This window comes from Somniosus microcephalus, chromosome 8 (assembly GCF_052327205.1).
Source record: "Somniosus microcephalus isolate GS21.2 chromosome 8, FLI_Smic_1.0, whole genome shotgun sequence".
Lineage (NCBI taxonomy): Eukaryota > Metazoa > Chordata > Chondrichthyes > Squaliformes > Somniosidae > Somniosus > Somniosus microcephalus.
This window is the reverse complement of record NC_140994.1, coordinates 197,615,348-197,639,475: the sequence shown is the minus strand read 5'-3', so window position 1 is coordinate 197,639,475 and position 24,128 is coordinate 197,615,348. Positions and strand designations below refer to the sequence as shown.

The 24,128-nt window shown below is 45.8% G+C and overlaps 1 long non-coding RNA gene across 1 annotated transcript in view; it reads right to left on the bottom strand.

Annotated features, from left to right (window-relative positions):
- Positions 1-17,594: 17,594 nt before the first annotated feature.
- Positions 17,595-24,128, bottom strand: part of LOC147114021 (uncharacterized) — a 40,226-nt gene continuing 33,692 nt past the window's right edge. Inside the window, exon 3 of the long non-coding RNA XR_015079336.1 lies at positions 17,595-18,751. This is a non-coding gene — a long non-coding RNA (uncharacterized LOC147114021). The remainder of the gene's footprint in view (positions 18,752-24,128) is intronic.

Sequence of the window (24,128 nt, the reverse complement as noted above, 5' to 3'; positions counted from 1 at the left end):
ACCTTGTTTTCTTCCTACGGCCTTCAGCCGTGCTAGATCGGGAGAGCCGACGTCCTCCTTGTCAATTTCACAGACTGGCTGTTGGATCCTCCGAACCAACAGCTATGTGAAATTAACAAAGTTGAAAGGTTTGATGAGTCCTGAACACAAGGACTCATCAAAATACAGAGAATGTCAGTGTTTGACAGCTTCACAGATCTGTCAAATGCTGACATTTCTTCTTTCAAGAAGTCTTGACAGATAGCACGTCTGACGTTGACGTGCTCCCAGTGACTTCCTCCCTAATTGGCCTGCTGACTCCGCAGGGCAGGCTTAACAAGGTCAATTCGGGGAAAATCCCTCTGGTTGGTCAGGTGAGTATGGAGGCGGGACATTGACACGACAAGCAGCAGTCCCGTCTCCAACTCACATCCATTCACAAAGTCCAGCCCAGAGAGTCCGATAAAATTTAAAAGGGAATTTGAAAAAAAAAACAATATAGGGTAAGAGCAGAGAAATGGGATTAGTGTAGATTGGGACGATTTTCCTGTGTGGCACTGTTCAGGGGCTCAATGAATGCACTGCAACTCAGGCTACACTGAAGCGCCTGAATTTCCTTGTGGCCCTCATTATACTGAAGAGTGTGAGCTTCAGGTACAGATGGAAGTGTCCTATCAGGTGCAAGGACAGAAAGATTGGGAGCAATTCAGGTCTTAAAGGCAGCAATATCAATAAGAGGCAAGTACAGTTAAAGCTCCAAGGGAGAGCTGGAAGATATTTGTTTTTTGTAGATAATGGCCATGATTTTTATCTGGACATCTTTGGATGACCTGTGGCAAGTTTCTAATTTAATTTATGCATTCCAGAAGTTGTAATTTGCATATTGTGGGTATTCATGTTAATTTAAAAAGCCAATTCCTAAGGGAATGCATGTGTGCTGCTGTATTATGGCTAGGATGACAACAGAACCACAAGGACCTCTACAATCTGCCTTACAGGGAGCAGCACCACAGTATCAAGCAGCAGGTGAAGGAAGCGGAGAAACAAATGTGGGTATGAAGATTGATGGTGGGGAAATGGGAGTAGGGTGATAGTTTGATTGTTGAGGTTTCATTCAAGGTGGCATTGAGTAGTTGTAGAGTCAATGGAGGGGGAATTCCTAATCTGTGGTAGGAAAACAGTTGTTAATGGCTCAGGAGACAGCCAGGCAAATGGTTTCAGCAGTTGTCAAGCCAGCTTGTGGTTGTTTCCCCTCATCTACCATCCAAATAAGCTATTTGCAAAGGGTGGAGGTGATGGGAGTAGTGGTGGTACAGAACTGAACATGGCTTCCATCATTAAATGTAAAGGAACGACATACAGGAAATTCAGCAGCATTGCTAATCAGGTGCATAACTGGGGGAAAGCATTGGCATACATTTTTCCTTTGCAGGTGCTACTTGAGTAGTGAATCCAGAAAATTGCCCGATAGCTCCATCTAAAGAGTTAACATCTGCACTGGTAGATGGGCCAAATAACTACCTCCTTTGCGGTAATTTATATGATTCTATACATCCACTGAAAATTCATGGGACAAATGTAGCGTTTATTCTTAACAAAACTTTTAACTTAACCTGTCACGTTTGCTATTAGAGCTACAAATGATTGAGAATTTGATACAACTTGCATTGTGTGTGTTTGCTGGGGGTGAACAGCAGACCAAACAAAGTGTCCTAAATTTGACTAATAACATTATTTTACTAATTAGCAAAATTTAGTCCATTTTGAATACCTTGGTTTTAGATTTAAGTTGTCCCATGACAAGTATTAATGAGACTGATCCCTATCGCCAGAAATCTCAGTTAGGAGGAAAGATTAAAGAAACTTAGGGGGAAAACTGGCTTGCATCCCCTTTGGCTCTTAACACCCCCATGCCCGAAATTCAGTGCTAGCACCCCAAGCAGGAGGCGGGGCGCTACTGGAAGCTCTCCCCCTCCCTCTTGGGGCACTCCCATGGAATATCGTGGCACTACGTGCAGCAGCGCCATGCGTGTCGGCACATAGTGCTAGGGTACCACAGGCCTCGCTCCTCTGATTAAAGGGGAGGGGCCTAGCACAGCGTGCACCGGGGCCCTACTGGGCCACCAGGGAGCGGGGTGTTGGCAAAAGAGCCCGGCACTTGAGGAGAGTGCTGGGCTGACTGACTGCAGCTGGCACCCTGCAGGAGGAAGCCAGAGGGGGCAGATGTTGGCAGGTGGCCCAAAACAAAAATGGCCGCCTGGCATCTGCCCTTTAGTTATCACCACCCCGGCCGCAAGAATGCCCCCCCGACCCTGTCGGACATAGTGTCCGGCGGTAGGTCAGGGGGCGCGAGCCAAGTCTGCGGCCGGGGCGCTGGTGGGCGCTGTGCACGGCGATGATGTCATTGCCGGAGGCGCAGCGTCGTGGGGCGCTACTGGTTACGGCCGTCACTAACCTCCCACTGAATTTCACGGGAGGCATGAGCGGCGCCGTGCCCAGGCGCTAGTTGCTTTGCACCCTGTTAGCGCCCGAGGCACTAATGAGAGGCACAAAGCAACTGAATTTTTCCCTCTTGGTATTTCAGCCTAGAGAGGAGGCAAATTTGTGGTTGACCTTAAAGTATATAAACTAGTGAAAGGTAAATCTGGAGCACTACAAATTAAAAAGCAACAGTAGGACACAACGCAGCATAGGTCCAAACTAGAAAAGGCAAACTCAGTACTGGTTTCAGGAAGTTCTTCACAGAAAGTGAACAGTGTATTGAATGGACTACTGGGCAGTGGGGGAAATACTGTAAAATCATTTAAGAAACAATTGGTTGCTATGATAGGGGAAGAGGGAGAAACTGGGCATTCTTTCTTGATGGGGCTAAGGTAGGCTGAATAGCCTTTCTCATCTATACTGATAACTTGTGAACTATTTGCATCACCACATGGTTGTTCCCATCTGTCGCAGCTAGAGTGATGCTTTTGAAATACTAAGCAAAGGAAAGAAAACATTAAGGGCTAGATTTTCAGTATAGACAGTTTTGGGGCGCTAACCTTAGCGCCCGCCCGAAGTTAGCGCCCGCCCCAAAGTAGCGCCCCGTTGCCGGAAATTCAGTGGCTTCGCCCTAAGAGGTTGGTGGAGCGCTAAAAGAGGCGTTCCACTACTATCTTTAGGCGCTAAGCCGGCGGTGCAGAGCGCTGCGCCCGAGCTCGGGCGCAGCGCACGGCAGACACTCTGGTGCCAGTGAGCTCTTAAAGGGGAAGGGTGCATGTGTTTTTTTTGCAAAGGCAGAGTCTGGGGGGGAAAAGACGAGGAGGAGGAGGAGGAGGAGGAGGAGGAGGAGGAGGACATTAATACACCATTCACAACACACTGGATCCGTCCATTATAGTGCAGGAGGAGGGCCCTTTAATTTGCGCTCCCCAGGGTGTGTTGCGTTCCATTTTACAAACGCTCTGGACGCCAGCCGCACAATCGGGCGGTCCGACTGAAGTTTGTATTCGGGGCGGCCAAAGGGCGTTGCACGAGGATGTGACGTCATTTTCTGCGCACGCAGCCGAGCGGCCGCTAAACTTTGCGCCAGCGCTAACAGGCAACTTAATTTGGGGCGGGGCGCAAACTGCGCTGCGCCCGGGCGCTACACGCATAGCGCCCGAAAATCACTTCTCTTAAGGCGCTAACTGCTGGCGCAAGCAACTGAAAATCTAGCCCTAAATTCCCTGGCATTCTGCATCCAATTGTCTAGTAGTTTATTGATGGGTTTCTGTATTTTATGAAGCTACAATGGAGAAAGAGGAATGCATTTTATTGCCTGAATATCTGCTAATTTATCAATCAGCAAATTTACTGATTGGGCCAAAAAAAAGCCTTTGCACTTGATGCTACAGGAAACTTTCTGGTATCCGGCACTGACGGGACCGAGCTGGTGCCGGTCGATAAACACTGCCGGAGAAACCAGCGCTAATGTTAAAACATACGGAGCTCAGAGCTCCGTCTGAAGCAACAAACCCTGTCCTCAAAACAGTTGGCGCAGCTTGCAAGCATCTCTGTAGCTAAGCAACAGCTTCAGCTAGACGCTTGCAGAGCCAGGAATGGAGAAAAAAAGCAACGAAAAGTAAAAAAAGTTATCTGAACCGACTCCTGAATTTTGCCGGTGGATAGAGCATTCCGGACATTTAACCTCCGTTTAAACGAAAGTTTCCTGTAGTTTGTGCACCAGATTTTATATTCGTTATCAAACAATTAAAAAAACAAGCCAAAAAACTTGGTTTCAATTTGGCATTGCTGATAAAAAAGCTGTTTCATTATGAGAAAATCATAAATATCTGCAGCACAAAGATTGATTTCTGTAGTAGAAATGCCTTGCAACAGTGCAATATAAATGAAAATGTCAGATGTCAAGCTCAAAACCCAGCATCTCCAGTAATAATTCATACTCTGTAAAGAATAACTAAAAAAACAGTTTTTAGGCTGAGTGTCATGGCCATGCTCATATCAAAACATGGCATTTTGTTCAGTATAAAATATTCTCTGAGGAAAGATTCAAGTTTCCATAGCAGCAGGATTTACTGATGTTCGTGGATACTGGCCAGACCTTTTCCCCCCTCCTATCCCCTAGCTCCTGCCTAAAAGAATGATCACTTCCTATAGTTCAAAAAAACAGGCACTGCATCTCATTTCCAAGTAGCATTGCTTATGCTGTTCTGATTTGTGCACTAGGTCATTTTGGTATTGATCTCGGCTCAACCAGCTAAAGAATATCAGATTTTCTGAAATGATTGCACTGTTTATTATGCAATATAGTCAGATAAGGAAACATCACTGCATAAAGTCTCAAAGGTTTGCATTTACATACACCAGCCAAAAGGCATTTTATTTTGCCTTTAATTAATACTTTGTGGCGGAGACCACATAGGGACAATAACACAATTCACAATGTATAGCCAATGTGGTTATATGTACCTAAACACAATTCACTATGTATAGCCAATGTTGTTATATGTACGTACTTGGTTGGGTTATCGGGACAGGGTCCCTTTAAGAGCGTCGGTAGCGTGATGATGTCATGCGTCGGTAGCGTGATGACGTCATAGCCCTGCAACGAGGCTGAGAAGCTCAGTCCTCATGGAGAGTGAACAAAGTAACACGCGTTTTGCCTTTGCTGCAACAAGTCTCAGAGCCTGTTGATTTCTAGTGACCCCAACATTGGTGACCCCGCTGCTCTTTTGGATGATTCCAAAGACCTGATCCGAAATGGCGACGAACGCCGTTTCCATCAAATTACCCGAGTTTTGGGAACGATAGGCTGCCGCTTGGTTCGCCCAGGCCGAGGCTCAATTTGCACTCCAGGACATCACCGCCGACGACACGAGGTACTACTACGTCGTCCCTGCTCTCGGCAGCTCCACCGCGGCCAGAGTCGTGAGCCTGCTCGAGAACCCCCCGGAGCTCAACAAATTCGAAACGCTGAAAACGCACCTCTTAGAAACTTTTGGACTCACTGAAGCCGAGCGCGCACGCCGGCTTCTCTCTCTACCCGGGCTTGGTGACTCCAAGCCCTCGGAGCTGATGGACCACATGCTGGCCCTCCTGGGCACACACAGGCCGTGCTTCCTCTTCAAGGAACTGTTCCTTCAACAGCTGCCAGGTCAGGTACGGTCGGCTTTAGCCAACTCTTCTATTACCGATTTCCGCGGCCTGGCCAAGGAGGCCGACAAATTTTTCTCCGCCGGGCAACAGCACTGCGTGGCCACGCGGTGCCCTGCCCCCACCAATACAGACCAATGGTGGCAGCCCCCAAGCCTCTGCTTCTACCATGCGCAGTTCGGCCCCAAAGCCAGGAAGTGCCGGCCCCCGTGCAGTTTTCCCGCGTCAAAACAAGCGAAAGACCACTCGTCGGCTGCTATGGCTGTCGGCCGTTCAGGCAGTTTGTTATTTATTATGGACACCGACTCCGGACGTCGTTTTCTTTGCGACACGGGTGCCCAGGTGAGCGTCCTGCCCGCGTCAACCATAGACATGCAAGGGGGGAAACCACGGCCCCGTCCTCGAAGCCGCCAATGGCAGTTCCATCCGCACCTTCGGGAAACGGAGCGTGGCGCTTTGTTTTGGCGGGCAGCGGTTCACCTGGGACTTTGTCACGGCAAAAGTGTCCACCCCCCTTCTCAGCGCTGACTTCCTCTGCGCCAATGGCCTTTTGTGGATGTCAAGGACCGACGTCTCATCAACGCTGAGACTTTCAGCTCGCTCCCGTGTTTCCTCAGCGGGTCCAGCATGACGAAGTTGTCCAGCACACTCTCGGCCTCCGACGAGTTTTCTCGCCTCCTCGTCGAGTTCCCGGCCCCCACGAAACCCACATTCTCATCCGCCGCCACCAACCACGGGGTAGAACACCACATCTCGACCACCGGTCCGCCCGTCTACGCCTCGACCCGGGGAAACTCGCCATCGCTAAAGCCGAGTTCGACACCATGGAGCGCCTCGGCATCATCCGCCGGTCAAACAGTCCGTGGGCCTTGCCCCTCCACATCGCTCCGAAACCAGGCGGCGGCTGTTGCCCGTGCGGCGATTACCGGCACCTCAATGACGCTATGACCCCCGACCGCTACCCGATTCCACACATCCAGGACTTTTCCGCCCGCCTGGCCGGGAAAGTGGTATTCTCAAAAGTGGACCTCGTCCGGGGTTACCACCAGGTCCCTGTCCGGCCGCAGGACGTCCCGAAAACCACGGTGATCACCCCGTTCGGGCTGTTCGAATTCCTCCGCATGCCATTCGGCCTCAAAAATGCCGCCCAGGCTTTTCAACGCCTAATGGACACCGTGTTACGGGACCTGACATTCCTGTTCGTATACCTGGATGACATCCTCATTGCCAGCGCCTCCAGGACGGAGCATGTGTCGCACCTTCGGACTCTCTTCCAACGCCTCAGCCAGCACGGCCTAATCATCAACCCAGCCAAGTGCCAGTTCGGGCTGTCCTCGATCGACTTTCTCGGGCACCGCATCACGAAGGACAGGGCGGTGCCACTGCCATCGAAAGTGGCGGCCGTGATGGACTTCCCGTGACCCCTCACCGTGAAGGCCCTGCAGGAGTTTTTGGGCATGGTGAACTTTTACCATCGCTTCGTCCCCCGAGCAGCCTAGCTTATGCGGCCCCTTTACGAGGCCCTCAAAGGCAAGCCCGACAAGCTCGCCGTCGACTGGTCCGAGGAGATGGCCAATTCTTTCACGGACATGAAAAGGGCCCTGGCTAACGCGACCATGCTGGCGCATCCGTTACCTGATGCGCCGATCGCTCTCACCACTGACGCCTCGGACTATGCGGTCGGCGCCGTCCACGAACAGTGGGTCAATAGCACCTGGCAGCCGCTCGCCTTCTTCAGCCGGCAGCTCCGCCCCAATGAGCGGAAGTACAGCACCTTCGATCGCGAGCTTCTCAGCCTCTACCTCGCCGTCCGACACTTCCGTTTTCCACTGGAGGCTCGCCCGTTCACAGAGTTCGTGGACCACAAACCGTTGACCTTCGTCGTGGCCAAAGCTTCCGAGCCGTGGTCGGCCCGTCAGCAATGCCAGCTGGCCTTTATCTCAGAGCTTACAACGGACATCCAGCATGTGGCTGGGAAAGACAGCCCCGTCGCCGACTGTCTCTCCTGAGCCGTCGCCAGCGCTGTACACCTCGGCATCGACTACACCCACATGGCGGCCGACCAGGCCTCCGACCCGGACGTCCAGGCCTACAGGACGGCGGTCACGGGCCTTCAACTAGCGGATGTCGCATTCGACGATGCCGGCACCACACTCCTGTGCGACGTCTACGTTGGGCAGCCACGTCCCATCGTGCCCGATGGGTGGAGACGGCAAGTTTTCGACGCCGTCCATAATCTGTCCCACCCGGGCAGGAAGCCGTCACAGAAGCTGGTGGCGGCTAAGTTCGTCTGGCACGCGCTCAGGAAAGACGTTCGCGACTGGGCCAGCAACTGCGTGGTACGCCAACGCTCGAAATTGCATCGCCATACTAAGGCCCCGTTGGCGCCTTTCGCGGTGCCCGAGAGATGGTTCGACCATGTTAACGTGGACCTGGTGGGGCCCCTGCCGCCCTCCCGCGGGTTCACCCACCTCCTCACAATGGTCGACAGAACCACCCGATGGCTGAAAGCCGTCCCGCTGTCTTCAACGACGTCCGCCGATGTGGCTCGGGCGTTCATCAGCACTTGGGTCGCCTGGTTCGGCGCCCCACCTGACATTTCCTCCGACCGGGGGCCCCAGTTCACGTCGGAGCTCTGGAACGCTGTCGCCCGAGGCCTCGGGTTGAGACTCCACTGCACCACAGCATACCACCGTCAGGCTAACGGACTGTGCGAACGGTTTCATCACTCCATGAAGGCCGCGCTCCGGGCCAGCCTCCGGGACGATAGTTGGATCGACAGACTCCCGTGGGTCATGCTGGGACTCAGGACCGCCCCCAAGGAGGACCTCCAGTCCTCGTCTGCCGAGCTCGTCTACGGACAGCCGCTGCGGGTTCCCGGGGATTTTGTCCCCAATGCAACGGAACCTTGGTCCGCAGCCCGTCAGCGGTCCAACCTTCTGGACAACGACAAGGTTTTTGCGCCGGTGCCCACGTCGCAGCACGGCCTCCCGCAGTCCCACGTTCCGCTCGACCTTCGTGCGGCGGAGTATGTTTTCGTCCGCCACGACGCCCACCGGGGACCTCTTCAGCCACCCTACGATGAACCATTCCGCGTCCTGGAAACTGGGGACAAGACCTTCGTAGTGGATGTCGGCGGTAAGCCGGGCTGCATTTCCGTGGACCGTCTTAAGCCGGCCCAATTGGATCTGGACCGACCCGTTGAGTTGGCACAGACCCCGAGGTGGGGCCGACCTCCGGTTTCTGCACCCTCAGTCCACCACTGAGCGCCCGAGGTCCCTCCGACGAATCCCCCGGTCCCGCCCCGGAATTGAGGAGCCGTTCCGACCGTGTGATCCGGCCCCCCCAACGACTGACATTGCCAGTGCTAGTGAATTCTGGGGGGACGTATGCGGCGGAGACCACATAGGGACAATAACACAATTCACAATGTATAGCCAATGTGGTTATATGTACCTAAACACAATTCACCATGTATAGCCAATGTTGTTATATGTACGTACTTGGTTGGGTTATCGGGGCAGGGTCCCTTTAAGAGCATCGGTAGCGTGATGACGTCATAGCCCTGCAATGAGGCTGAGAAGCTCAGTCCTCATGGAGAGTGAATAAAGTAACACGCGTTTTGCCTTTGCTGCAACAAAAGTCTCAGAGCTTGTTGATTTCTAGCGACCGTAACAACTTAAAATTAACTAGAGGCATTGTTAAATTATAACAAATTACGTAAATTCAAATAGAAATGATCAAACTCACCCTTTTACATAATTAGGCAAGACAAGTTATCGGCGCAGGAAAGTTTTAAATTTACATTTACATATTAAATTCTTGCAAGAAAGAAATTGGAACAGGAACAATTCAGACTATCTGGAATAGCTCCACCCATAATGTATGTAATGTCAATATTTTTTGAAACATTCCATAGATGTTTTGAAACTGTTGAAAAACATTCTAACCAGCACTACATTGGATTCCATCTCCCTATTGGATAATCCCCAGACAGTTTATCTCTAATCGCTATTGTTAGACTATTTTAATTAGTTATAACTTTTATCTGGATTCTTTTTGGCTCTTAAAAATTGTCTGATTATATTGCAAGATGTTAAAGTTCTTTAAATGGAAAATAAATTTGGTTTTAAGAACAATTTAAATTGTGCCAAATAATATTGCATTGCTTATGCTTCAGTAAACATGAGGAGGCAAATGTGATAAATATTACTTTTACATATAGAATTACTAGAAAATACAGCACAAAGGCCATTCAGCCTAACTAGTCTGTGCTGATGTTTATACTCCACGAGTATCCTCCCATTCCATCTACCTCCCATTCCATCTGCCTCATCTCAGCCTTTCAGCATATTTTTCTATTCCTTTTTCTCTCGTCTAGTTTTCTTTTGAAAGCATCTAAACTATTCGCCTCAACCACTTCCTGTGGTAGCAAGTTCCACATTCTAACCACTCCCTGAGTAAAGAAATTTCCCTTTATTTTCCTATTGGATTTATTAGAAACTATCTCTTATTTATGCTCCCTAGTTTGGGATTCTCCCACAAGTGGAACATTCTCTCCACATCTACCCTCTCCAACCCATTCATATTTTTAAAGACCTCTATCGGGTCACCTCTTTTCTAAAGAAAAAAGCCCCAACCTGGTCATTCTTTCCCGATAGCTATAATCTCTCAAATCTGGTATCATTCTTGTAAAGCTTTTTTGCACTCTGACCTTTTTATAGTATGGAGACCAGAACTCTGCATAGTACTCCATGTGTGGTCTGACCAGGGTCCTACACAAGTTTAACATAACTTAATTACTTTTGAATTCTATAGGCCTAGAAATAAATCCCATATTTTTTTGCTTTGTTAGCATTTTTAATTGCTTTGCTGACCTGCGATGCTGCTGTTAATAGTTTGTTCACCTGTATCAATAGATCCCCTTTCTCTTCTACTCCATTCAGTTTCTTATTTTCCAAGGTGTAGGTGATGCTTCGATTTTTTCCTACCAAAGTGCATCACCTCACATTTATCTATGTTAAAGTTCATTTGCCACTCCACGGCCCACTCTGCAAGTTTTCTAATGTCTTTGTGTATTATCCTGCATTTTTCCTCGGTGTTAGCTATAACCGCCCCCCCCCCCCCCCCCCAGTTTGGTCTCATCTGCAAATTTTGATATTGAGTCACTTATTCCCAAGTCCAAATCATTAATGTAAATTATGAATAACTGTGGTCTCAGCACTGATCCTTTCTACTTCCTCCAATCTGAATAACTAATCATTATCCCTAATCTCTGCTTTCTTTTTTAGTCAATTTGCTATCCCTTCAGTTATTTTTCCCCTTGACTCCACATGCCCTAACCTTTGTCATGAGCCAACTGTGCAGTACCTTATCGAGGCATTTTGAAAATCCAAGTATATGACACCTGGTCTACTCTTTCCGTTAGATCTTCAAAGAATTCTATTGGATTAGTTAAGCATGACTACAAGGCACAAGTAAGGAGTGTGATGGAATACTCTCCACTTGCCTGGATGAGTGCAACTCCAACAACACTCAAGAAGCTCGACACCATCCAGGACAAAGCAGCCCGCTTGATTGGCACCCCATCCACCACCTTAAACATTCACTCCATCCACCACCGGCATACCGTGGCTGCAGTGTTTACCATCTACAAGATGCACTGCAGCACTGCAGCAACTCTTCGGTAGCACCTCCCAAACCCGCGACCTCTTCCACCTAGAAGGACAAGGATAGCAGGCGCATGGGAACACCACCCCCTCCCCACCCCCTCCAAGTCACACACCATCCTGACTTAGAAGTATATCGCCAATCCTTCATCGTTGCTAGGTCAAAATCCTGGAACTCCCTACCTAGCAGCACTGTGTGAGTACCTTCACCACACAGACTGCAGCGGTTCAAGAAGGCGGCTCACCACCACCTGCTCAAGGGCAATTAGGGATGGGCAATAAATGCTGGCCTTGCCAGCGACGCCTACATCCCATAAACTAATTTTTTTTTAAAGCCTTTCGGAATCTGTGCTGACTACATTTTTATTATTTTTTCTGTCTCTAGATGCTCTTCTATTACTGCTTTTAGTATAGATTCCAGTATCGTTCCTATCACTGACATTAAGCTGACTGGTCTATAGTTCCCAGTTCTTGTTCTATCTCCCTTTTAGTATATAGGAACAACATTAGCTGTCTGCCAGCCCTATGGAATTATCCCCTCTTGTATGAATCTCTTCCCTAGTCTCCTTGAGTATGCATGGGTGCATACCATCTGGACCTGGCATTTTATCTTTTAAGTTTTGCTAGTTTGTCAATTATTTTCTCCCTTTGTATCCCAAGTGTATTAATATTCTTTTTAAGCTTATCCTCTAGTGAAGTGTCAATTCCATCGACTTCAGAAAAAACTGAGTTGAAGTAGTTATTCAATACTTCTGCCATCTCTCTGTTATTACCTGAGAGTTTATCTTATTCCTCCTTTAGTGGCTCTATCCCTACTTTAATTTTCCTTTTGTTATGTATGTGTCGAAAGAATACTTTATTTTTTTAAAATATTCCTTGAGAATTTGATTTTGTAATTTCTCATTGTGTTCTCCTGATGGTTTTTAAAATTTTCTCCCAAGTTCTTTGTATTCCTTTTTTCCTCCTCCTTTAGTAGCCAAGTACTTCTTCTATATCTTTTTCTTTAGATTAAATATTCCCTTTAGTTCTTTATTCATCCACAGCGCCCCATAATTAGCTTGCTTGTTTTTGGCTCTTAGCGGAATACATTTCTCTTGAACTTTGTTGATTACCCTTTTAAAGATTTCCCATTGTTTTTTTGTAACTTTGTTTTTCAAGATTTTCTCCCAGTTTACCTTCTTTAGTTCCACCCTCATTTCCTTATAATTTGTCCTTTTCCAATCTACTACCATAGTCCTTATATCACTCTCAGTCCTACTCTTGTACCTTACTATGTCGTGATCACTACTGCCAAGATGCTCTCCTACTTTTGCTTCTCCTATCTGTTCTGGTTCATGACCCATTATAAGATCCAGCAGTGATTCTTTTCTTGTTGGACTTCTTGCGTACTGAATGAAAAGGGAGTCCTGTATACACTGTAAAAACTTGATTCCCTTTTCTCCTTTCGCTACTTCTTCCTGCCAGTTTATTTAGGGGTAGTTGAAATCTCCCATGATTACTATTCTATGCCTGCTACTCACTTTGTAGATTTGCCTACGAATTTCTTCCTCCAATTCCCTTCCACTATTTGGTGGTCTACACCATACCCCTATTAGGGTGATTGATCCCTTCTTATCTTTTAACTCAACCCATATGGATTCTGTATCTATCTTACTGCTATTTTTTCCTCCTGCCATTATGTTTTCTTTAACTGGTACAGCTACTCCACCTCTCCTCCCTAAATGTGTTATATATAATTATTTGAAATAAATTTCTAAGATGTCTTTGTTTCAGGAACATTGGGACAGATAGGTTAGCAACAGAAATAAAGTGCTTACTTTCTTGAGGGCAAAGGTGGTCTATGTGGTTTGTGACACTTCTTCCTTTTAAAGTTTTAGTTTATGCACAAACATTTAGTGGTGCTTATCAACTTGAGTCAAGAGCAAGCATGCAACAAAATAAATAAATGCAAATAAAATTAATTTATACTTAAACCTCCTTTGAAGGTAATCTGATTTGTTATATTTATTTATTCTATTTTTGTACAGAATATTTAATTTGCACCAAAAATTGCAGTACCATTATTACGAATGTACAACGTCTATTGGGACTACTACATTTGAAGATTAGGAGCATGGGCCCATATTTGTGAGGGTGAAACAATCATGGGTCTCTATTATTTTGACCCTTGGCTGAAAAAATTAAATTTTCAGTATCTGAAAGATTCTAATACCTGCTATTTTGTTGTTGATCTGCACCAGACTAGGTTGTAAAATTCCATTCTTTTTATTTCCATTGTGTAAGTTAATAAGTCTCATTTTGCAGCAATGCTATCTCTCACATCACTGGACAGCAACAGAATGTAAAGCATACATTTGTGACCGGATATGAAAAGTATCTGCCCACATTTCTTTTCTCCATTAACATATTGCAAGGAATAAGTTCCAAAGTAATAGGACATCTGTTGCAATAAACATATTAGTGTAGAAACTGGACAGTGACACAAAACCAAGTGTAATTCTGGCAGCGATGGTGTGCCATACTTGAGAGGCCTGAGAACCGACCCAAGTTCTTCCATCATAATTCTGGTGAACTGTGAGCACCAATCGGCCGCCCCAATGCAGCTTGCTGGTTAGGGCGTAACCAATTTTGGCTGGTGCCAAGGCCCACAGGTAAGTCCGTGGTGGGGGGTGGTGGAGGGGATGGGCACAAGCATGGGCTGGCAGCAGTCTGCAGTTGCTAATCAATGTACCAGTGCCTCGAATGCCTGTGCAGATTGGACGCAGGCTTCTGCTCTGCTAAATTGGTTAAACAAGGTTGAATTTATACTGCCTCATGTCATTTTAGATTATGCTAAGGAGTAAAATGTGATCAAAATTTCTAATATAAATCATGTGTGTGAAACGTTGCAAGGCATTTACCATAAAGAAAATACTTTAAGCCTCAATGATTACTACAGTGAAAATTGTTTCAAATAATTAGATTTTGTAAAATAGGAAATACTTAAATAGTCAAAAAGAATATGGATCAAAGTTAGAACTAACTAAAATAGACAAACAGCAGCGATTGGGAGCAAAAGTGGCATTAAAATGGTTAGCTGCAGTAGTTAATTTTAGCACAGTTCTCTGCAGTTCCTGTAGCATATATCACTTCATTTCTATTGATGCAAAGTAGTGATACATTTATCAAATGTGAGAACTGTTCATTGCCTAGATCACAAAATGGAGCAGAAAGTATCAGCTAATCAATTCACACAACTTGGAATAATTACATATTGATTTCTTTCTAAATTAAAGAATCACAAGTATCCTCTTGCAGCCAACCTCAATCTAGCATCTTTTGAATGTGATATGGGATAAAAAAAAATTAAAGGCATTTTAATTTCAGTAATATTGACTAAACTTACAATTTAGTTTTCAAAAGGAAAGTTTGTAAGATATCAAATAGCATTAAATATACTCTTGGCATTAAACCAAAACTAAATGAATATCTTACAACATACTGTAACATGCCAACTAATAGCTTAGTTCAGCAAATAAAAGCTTTTGCCTAACTTTATTTGAATCATTATAAACATTAGCCAGGCACATAACATGAAAATAGTATAACTTGAGAGAAAGGTCCCTAATCTGACCTCCAAGTGCACTAAAGCTGATGGAAAACCAGTTAGAATCACAGAAATTTATGGCACGGAAGGAGGCCATTCGGCCAATAAAAGCTCTCCAGCCGAATCCCACTTTCCAGCTCTTGGTCCGTAGCCCTGCAGGTTACGGCACTTCACGTGCATATCCAAGTACTTTTTAAATGCGTTGAGGGTTTCTGCCTCTACCACCCTTTCAGGCAGTGTGTTCCAGACCCCCACCACCCTCTGGATGAAAAAAGTTCTCAACTCCCCTCTAATCCTTCTACCAATTACTTTAAATCTATGCCCCCTGGGTATTGACCCCTCTGCTAAGGGAAATAGGTCCTTCCTATCCACTCTATCTAGGCCCCTCATAATTTTATACACCTTAATTAAATCTCCCCTCAGCCTCCTCTTTCAAAGAAAACAACCCCAGCCTATCCAATCTTTCCTCATAGCTAAAATTCTCCATTCCCGGCAACATCCTGGTAAATCTCCTCTGTACCCTCTCCAGTGTAATCACTTTTAAGAGTAGATCTCATTCTGATAGGAGTTTACACTGGATGCACTAGAGCTGCAGCTTGGTGCAAAACAAAAGTATTGATAGATTGGGCCTCCTGGAACATTGAAAAGATCAATTTTTTTTAATGTTAGGAGAAAGTGGGCATTTCCGCCTGCTGTTGCCGAATATTGAAAATCAGCCACCAGGGCAGCTGACCCCTCTGTATATGCTCAAGCACGCATGTGGTGTGCTCCTTTGTCAGCGACAGCAGTGTGACTTGTTTGTGCATCACTCCAGAGATACCCCTCTAAGAATGGCAGCTGCAGTATAACTGCTGCTTAAGTTGTAATTATGACTACGTTGCATTTATTAAATTAATTTTTATGTAAAAAAAGTGAAAATAAGAAATGGGAACAGGAACTGAAACAGGAATTATTAGTGATATCATCAAAGTGTGGGTTACACATTAATAAACACTGTACAGTGGAACTTACAAGGACACAGGAATGCACAGGACATCAAAGACCATTGTATCTGGCCAGACCCATTGGCCCTGATATTTACGGGGTGGGGGCGGCCAGAAACGGCCGGGGAATGTGTCGAGGCCGGGGGACGCCGAGGACCTGCCGAATTTAATGACTTGGTGGGTGGGAAGAAAGGAAAAGAGGCTACTGCGGGAGGAAGGAAGGCCGGAGATTGGGGCTTGTGGGAGGGGGAAGTCGGCCGTGATTGCGGCCAGGAGGGAGCGAGAGATCGGGGCTACTGGTGGGGGCAATTGTGGAGATCGGCGATCACGGCAAGGTGGAGAGAGAGGCTGCAATCGGCAGGGGGAAGGCCAAAGGTATCCTCGGGGGACAAGGAGACTCCTGCTCCTCCTGGCCCACAAGGAGTGTTGTAATCTTCTTGAGCTGCCAGCTCCCACCTCCTTTTCACTGCCAGGTTTCGCAAGGTGCCCCGCCCCTCCACAGCGGGACACTCGCACGCCACCCTCTTCCATAAGTGTTAGGGATGCGTTCCCTGTTTTTTCACTTTTAACTCCCAACCCCCCGCCCGTCATGGGGTTTTAATATTGAGGCCATTGTGCATAGGAAATATCATATTTCATAATACAGGTCTCAATCAGATTTTTACACTTATCCAACTCTTTTGAATTTGCCGTTATAATCAGCTCCCACTGCCTCCCTTAACAATCCATTCCATATATTCACCACCTTTTGCTTTAAGCAGTTAGGTCTAAACTGTGTTTACATTCTCCATCTTTGAAGGATGAGGCTATGATAGAATCTGTGACAATATTAAACATATTTATGTTCATCTTGTTTATACCCTTCAGAATCCTAAATACTTAAATGAGATCAACCTTGAGCCTTCTCTTCTCTAGTGTAAACATTTCGAGCTTCTTCAGCCTCTGCTCATAACTCATGCCTAATCCCAACTATCAATTTAGTTTGCCCTCTCCAGTACTCCTGGTGGGAGCGAATCAGTGCTCTGTATAAATTCAGAATCGCTTCAAGTTTTGTGCTCTTTTCCTCTGGCTATGCAGCCCACAATCCTATTTGCTCTCTTCACTGCTGCTGTAAACTGTGCTGAGGGCTTCGGCAATCTATCCACCAGTACCTCCAAATCCATCCCCTATGTTTTGCCCTGTGGAATAATGCCATTTAGTTTATATTATTACTGTTCAATCATCCTTTCCAAATCTCACAACCGTGCATGCTTCCACATTAAATGACATCTGCCACTCATCAGCCCAACTCATGGAGTAAAGGTGTATTTAAACTAGACTTTAGCTTCACAAGCGATGCAAAAGTTGCAGTATGATTCCAGAGTCAGGGTCTGACCTGACTTTCAGGAGGAATAGAGTGAGACCGACTCCCAGAAAATGCCTTCTCACACCACTTGGATTTGATAGTGCATGGAACATAACTGCTCAGCAGCGTGAAACCAGGTTGACAATGTGCTCCGATTGGACCTCCTGGTCACTTTGTTAAACGTACCCAGAGCTTATTTAACTGTAATGTGAGAGTGGATGCCTCCACCTGCATTTTCATTATATTTAAATTTTAATGGCCGGGAGCCGAAATTCTGAATTGCAGCAAGCCAGGATAAATAAGGTACTGCCGGCTGTGAATGGATATTAAACCTATTAATCTGAGAATTTTTCTACATTATAACAGTGACTACACTTGAAAAGTACTTCATTGGCTTTTGGGCATCCTGAAGTTGTGAAAGGTGTAATATTAATGCAAGTTCTTTCTATGTACAATCGAGCTCCTTTGCCATTGTGCAAGACCAGCACCAGTGTCACCGGTTCCTGAACCACAGGTCTTATGCTACTAGCTGCAAGCCGAATATATAACTGGTGGGACTTGCTAAGACTGGCAGCGCTGAAGACTCGCTACAAATAAGTCACCCTGTCAGCTGGTCTTAGTAAGTCCAAGCTGTTTTACATTTGGCCTGCAGCGGCTGTGCATGACACGGACCTTCAGGGGCTGGTGGCACTAGTGCAGGTCCTATGCAATGTAAAACCAGCTTAAATTGCACGTTGACAGTGCTCTAACCTCATTGGCACAAATAATATCAGTCACCTGTGGGCATGTTATTTCTGATAAAAACCAATAACCTAGAAAACATAATGTGCACAGGTAAATTGGAAACAGACAATCAAGGTCTGAGGCAGAATGCAATTGTACTGTGTGGATATAAATGAAGTAACAACTTTATTGCACAGCCACACACTACAAATTCCTCGATTCAAGATTGTGTCATTTTTCCCTCAAAGACAAAAAAATCAAAGTATGAAGAAAGCAATCTCTTTGCTATCAAGTTCCATGAATAGATTTGGATTATTTACAGTAAAAGCAGCACATTACCTTTTATAAATTATATTTAATAATGGTCTCTACGGCTCATTTAAAATGTTCAGTACTATTTGGGGGTGCAATTTGTTTTGGAGTGCGGCAATTGCAAGGTTTCAAATCGCTGATCTAACTCCCTAAGATCAATCAAGTGAATCAATAAAAACTAACGTAACCGCATGTAAATCTACAAAAATTACATGTATAATTGTTGCACAGTATTCTATGCCACATTTTAATAATGCTGTCTGGAGGATGAAACTGCAAACCTTTACTAATCAGAACAAAACATAATTTGCATATACTAGAAAATTGAGTATCAACAGCGTTCCACTGCACCTGCCGAGATACAAACAGAAGTCTGATTTTGGAATGGGTCCAAGTTCTAGGCAGTGAAGCAGCACACCGTGTTAAAAATATCTTCTTTTCCTCCTATGCCATCTGCCACTATTAGCCCAGTCAGTCCAGATATGATGAAATTGTAACAATTCCACATTGTTAGCATGTCCTTAAAAAAGCACAATAAAACTCAACTCAGTAAATACTGTGGATAGAGAATACAGGCTTACATAGTGATTACTCAATTGGAACTGGTGTACTGTAATATGATCTTTTTCAGAGCAATTGCCCCACTAGATTATACATACATACGAGTCGGTTTGGGTTTAAGGTTGTGATAATAATCACAATACAGTGGTTTACTTATACTATGAAAATGCTGAGAAATGTCATGCTAACATATCAGACCATGAGAAGGGAGTGTTTAGGTAGGTTCTGTTCAGGATATAAGCCATGGTCTTGCAGATAAGACGTGATTGTTTGGAAATAGTTCAGTGGAAAAACAAACCTCAGAGGGCGTTCGGATAATGATAGTAAAAGCATTTGCATCATGTTTGCGGACTACTTGATAAGCTAACCTGCCACTTAATTTGAGAAAAGTGCTTACTAGACTACTGAAAGGAAAAGCTGCAATACACCCACCCCATCAACTGATGAGTAAACTATGGCTGTGGAGAAACCTAGCAATTTGAATAACTATTATCTTGCCAACAAAGGGTAGCTGCATGGAAGATACAAATCATGCAAACTGGAAATATTTAAAAGGTCTTTCAACTAAAGTTTGGGGGGGGGGGGGGTTGGTGGTGGGGGGGGATGGAAAGAGACCCTAAAGAAGATTCAGTATGGTCAGCTTGACTAGAAAATGGCAAATTTGAAACTACCAATCAAACTTCCAAGATGGCAATAATAATTTTAACAAACAGTAAGGGGGAAAAATTCAGTTGGTTAGTGCCTCCCAGGAGCGCAAGTAACTTAGCGCCTGAGCACGGCAATTCTAGCGCCACTCACGAAATTGACCTGTCGTTTTGCGGCGGCGCTAAACACTACCACCACGATCTCCTGCACCCGCAGATCGCGACATCATGCAAGCGTGCAACATCTGGGTAGCACCCCAGACCGGAAATTGAGTCTCGCCCCCTACCTTAAAGGTGTGCGCTTCCTGCTTTTGCTTTTCGGCAAAATTTTTGGTACACGCAGGGTGAGAGGGAGAGAGACGCCTGGAGAGATTTAACGCTGTCCTAAGGAGTTTTGTCCTCCACGCCACTTTTGAGGTTCCTAAGCGCCGAGCTCTTTCCCTGGGCCTATCCATTCGTGCTTCCAACACAATTGCTTTAGAGGTCTCTCCAGGCCGAGATTCAAGGCTGCAATGAGCAGGGTGTGGCTGGCCAGCAGGATGGCTCCTCCCCTTTAAGAACTGGACAGTGCCAGTCTGTCTGGCTTCCATGGTAACTGACATCGCCTGAGCTTCGGTAGCGTTCTGAGGTAGCGCCTCGCTCCCCGATGTTAGCGCCTTAAGAAAGTTAGTGCCTGATTTAGCGCTCAAATCACCACCGGGTGCGATAGAAGTGAATTCTGTAGTCGGAGGCGATAATTAGCACCGGGCGCTAAACTTTGCGCCCGACCGATATTAGCGCCCCAAAATGGCCGATACCCAATTTTTCCCCTCTAAGAAAACTAATATCAATGGCATTTTTCAGACTTGTGATTAGAACAGAACTGCAATGTCTCCCGTCCAAAATTAAACTCTAACGTTTAGAAAATTTAAGTTAGATGTCACAGAAGTGCAATAAAAATCTTCATTCACACATATTTAAAGGGCCTCTTATAGAGCGAAGGTGCACCAATACTATTTTATTATGTTAACTTCCTTTGATTACTTTACGCATTAGGGTGTCTTCTTCCATCACTCAGCCAGCTCTTTGGTAGCCTAACAGTCCACTCCATCAGTAACAACTTGTATTTATATAGCACCTGTAACAAAGTGAAATGTCCCATGGGACTTCACAGGAGCATTATCAAAACAAAATTTGACACCGAGCCATATAAGATGTTAGGACAGGTGACCAAAAGCTTGGTCAAACAGGTAGGTTATAAGGAGCGTCTTAGAGGCGGAAAGAGAGGTAGAGAGGCAGAGAGATTTCGGGAAGAAATTCCAGAGTTTAGGGCCTTGGCAGCTGAAGGCACAGCCGCCAATGGTGGATTAAAATTGGGGATGTTCAAGAGGCAAGAATTAGAGGAGCGCAGATATCTTGGGGGATTGTAGGGCTGGAGGAGATTACAGAGATAAGGAGGGGCGAGGCCTTGGAGGGATTTTAAAACAAGGATGAAAGTTTTTAAACTGAGGTTTGCTTAACTGGGAGCCAATGTAGGTCAGTGAGCGCAGGGGAGATGGGCGAGCGGGACTTGGTGCGAGTTAGGACTCGGGCGGCAGAGTTTTGGATGAGCTCAAGTTTATGGAGGATGGAAGATGGGAGGCTGGCCAGGAGTGCGTTTGAATAGTCAAGTCTCGAGGCATGGATGAGGGTTTCGACAGCAGATAAGCGGAGGCTAGGGCGGAGATGGGCGATGTTACGGAGGTGGAGATGGGCGGTCTTCGTGATGGTGCGAATATGAGCTAGGAACCTCAACGCATAATGAAATATAACACCAAGGCTGCAAACAGATTTGGTCAGCCTCAGTCAGTTGCCAGGGAGAGGGATGGAATCGGTATCAAGGAAACCGAGTTTGTAGCATGGATCGAAGACAATGGCTTCATTTTCCCGATGTTTATTGGAAGAAATTTCTGCTCCTCCAGTGCTGGACAGCATCAAGACAGTAGAGGGTTGGAGAGAGGTAGAGCTGGGTATCATCAGCCGACATGTGACAACTCACGCTGTGTCATCGGATGATGTCACCAAGGGGCAGCATGTAGATGAGAAATAGGAGGGAGCCAAGGACAGATCCTTGGGGGACACCAGAGATGACCGTGCAGGATCGGGAAGAGAAGCCATTGCAGGAGATTCTATGGTTACGGCTGGAAAGATAGGAATGAAACCAGGAGAATACCATCCCATCCAGCTGGATGATGGAGGCGAGGTATTGGAGCAGAATTATGTGGTCAACTGGGTCGAGAAGGACAAGGAGGGATAGTTTACCTTTGTCACAGTCAATTAGGATGTCATTTGTGACCTTGGCAAGAGCTGTTTCGGTACTGTGGCGGGGTGGAAACCTGATTGGAGGGATTCAAACAAGGAGTTCCGGGAAAGATTGTCATGGATTTGGGAGGCGACAACACGTTCAAGGATTTTGGAGAGGAAAGGGGAGTTGGAGATGGGGCGGAGGGGTCAAGGGTTGATTTTTTGAGGGGAGTGGTAATGGCAGCAGATTTGAAGGAGAGGAGGACAGTATTGAGGAGAGAGAACCGTTAACAATATCAGCTAACATCGGAGCCAGGAAGAAAAGTTGGGTGGTCAGCAGTTTAGTAGGAATAGGGTTGAGAGAGCGGGAGGTCGGTCTCATTGACAAGATGAGCTTTGAGAGGGCATGAGGGTAGTTAGGAGAGAAACTAGAGAAATATGCAAATTCAGCGTTGGGGCAAGGGGGAAATTGAGAGGAAGTTAGGCTTGGTGGACTAGGGAAAGGAAGGGAAGTAGCAGAGGCAGCTGAATGGATGTTCTCGATCTTTGTAACAAAAAAGTCCATGAGCTCCTCGCATTTATTGTTGGAGGTGAGGGAGGAGGAGGCAGGGGAGTGGTTTGAGAAGATGGTTTGTGGTGGAGAAGGGAAGTCAGGTGTTACCTTTGCCTTCCTGGATTATCTTGACTAGTGGGCAGTTTTCGCAATGGAGAGCAGGACCCGATAATGTTTTATGTGATCCAGCCATATCTGGTGATGGATGGTTAAACCAGTTGTCCGCCAAAGATGTTCAAGTCTGCGTCACTTGGACTTAAGAGAGCGGAGATGAGGGGTATATCAAGGAGAACAACTAAAGTGAGAGAGTGTACTGGTTTTAGTGGGGACAAGGGCATCAAATGTAGAGGAGAGTGTGATTTAGCAAATCAGTAGCTGCAGAAATATCATGAAGAATTGTACGCCAAAGGCTAGATAGTTGAGAATTTGTAAGTGCTGTGGCAAGGGATTTGAGGCAGAGGTTTTTCCAGGGGCGGACACAGAAAGAAGTGGGGTTGGGAGGGGGAGGGGAGTATGGGTAGAGAGAGTGATGTAGGGAATGATCAGAGCTTGCCGTAGCAAATTATGATCCATGTATGAATGATGATCCACAATCCAGGTAGATAGAATTTTCCTTACCACCAGCTATATTACAGCAGCAAGGAATAGTGTGCAACTTGTGCTTTTCAGGAGAACAAAAAAAAAGACATTGCACACAAATTGGCAAGGCCGATTTCAACGCCAAGGCAAGTTAATTCAGATCCAACTGTCTCTGACTAGCATTCCCACAAGCTGATAATTTTTTGCACCCCTCCCCCACCAAATTTGCTGTACATGCTGCAAAATTCTTATTATTTATTTTCTGATCAATACAATCAAAAGTCCACTGATCATTATAAGTGAGGACAAGCAGCCGAGCATAAATGAGAAATGGATTTGGAAAGAAAGATTTGATCCATATAGTTTGAATAATGATCTGCAAAACCAAATGCCACTGTACACCTAAAAATATAATTTATAATAGAACATAAAAACTTGCAAAATATATTTCAATTTATCCATCGAAATTATCAAACCATTATGGAAATCTCTCCAATGAATTTGTCTTCCAAAGTCCTATACTCGCTCAGGGGCTTGGGGCTTGTGTTTTTCCTTTTCTAGAGCTTCTTCTTGATAGTTTTTGGGCCACTTCACATGGGTTAGCTCAGTCCCTTTGTGGCCACACTTTAACTCTGCAAAAACCTAAAGGCTACAAACAGCTGGTGGTATTCTGTACGGGATATGCAAGAAATAAGAGTTAGTTGAAAAATTCAATTGCTTAATGAAACTTATGTGGTTTCAAGGATTAATTTTGCTACCCTTTTTCCAATACCTATTTTAAATCAATTATTGTACACGGGAGTAGAAACTGTAAATCTTTCATCTCATAATCTTTCTGCAGTTTGCAATTGATAAAAAGGATGTATTTTTCAACATAGGACACAGAGAACCAACTACAACTTGCAATTATGTAGTGCCTTTAACATAGAAAAATGTTCCAAGGTGCTTAAGGATAGTTGATAGTAGAGAAATCAAGCCACGGGTTATCTTTGCTCTCCAGGATGATCCTGGAGTAGTGGACAGTTTTGACAAAGGAGAACACAGCCCAGTAATGCTTGTGTGGTCCAGTCAGACCTAGTGATGGTGGCTAAACCAGTTGTGCACCAGATACACTCAAGTCTGCATCATTTAGACTTGAGGGAGCACAGATGGGGGCTATACCAAGCAAATGGCCAGGATAGCTGAGAGTAAAGCTGTTACTGCGAACAAGGGTGTCATAGGTGGAGGGACTGGTTGAGCAAATCAACAAATGTAGAAATATTGTGGCGAATGGGAGTTTGAAAGTGTAGTTATAAGTG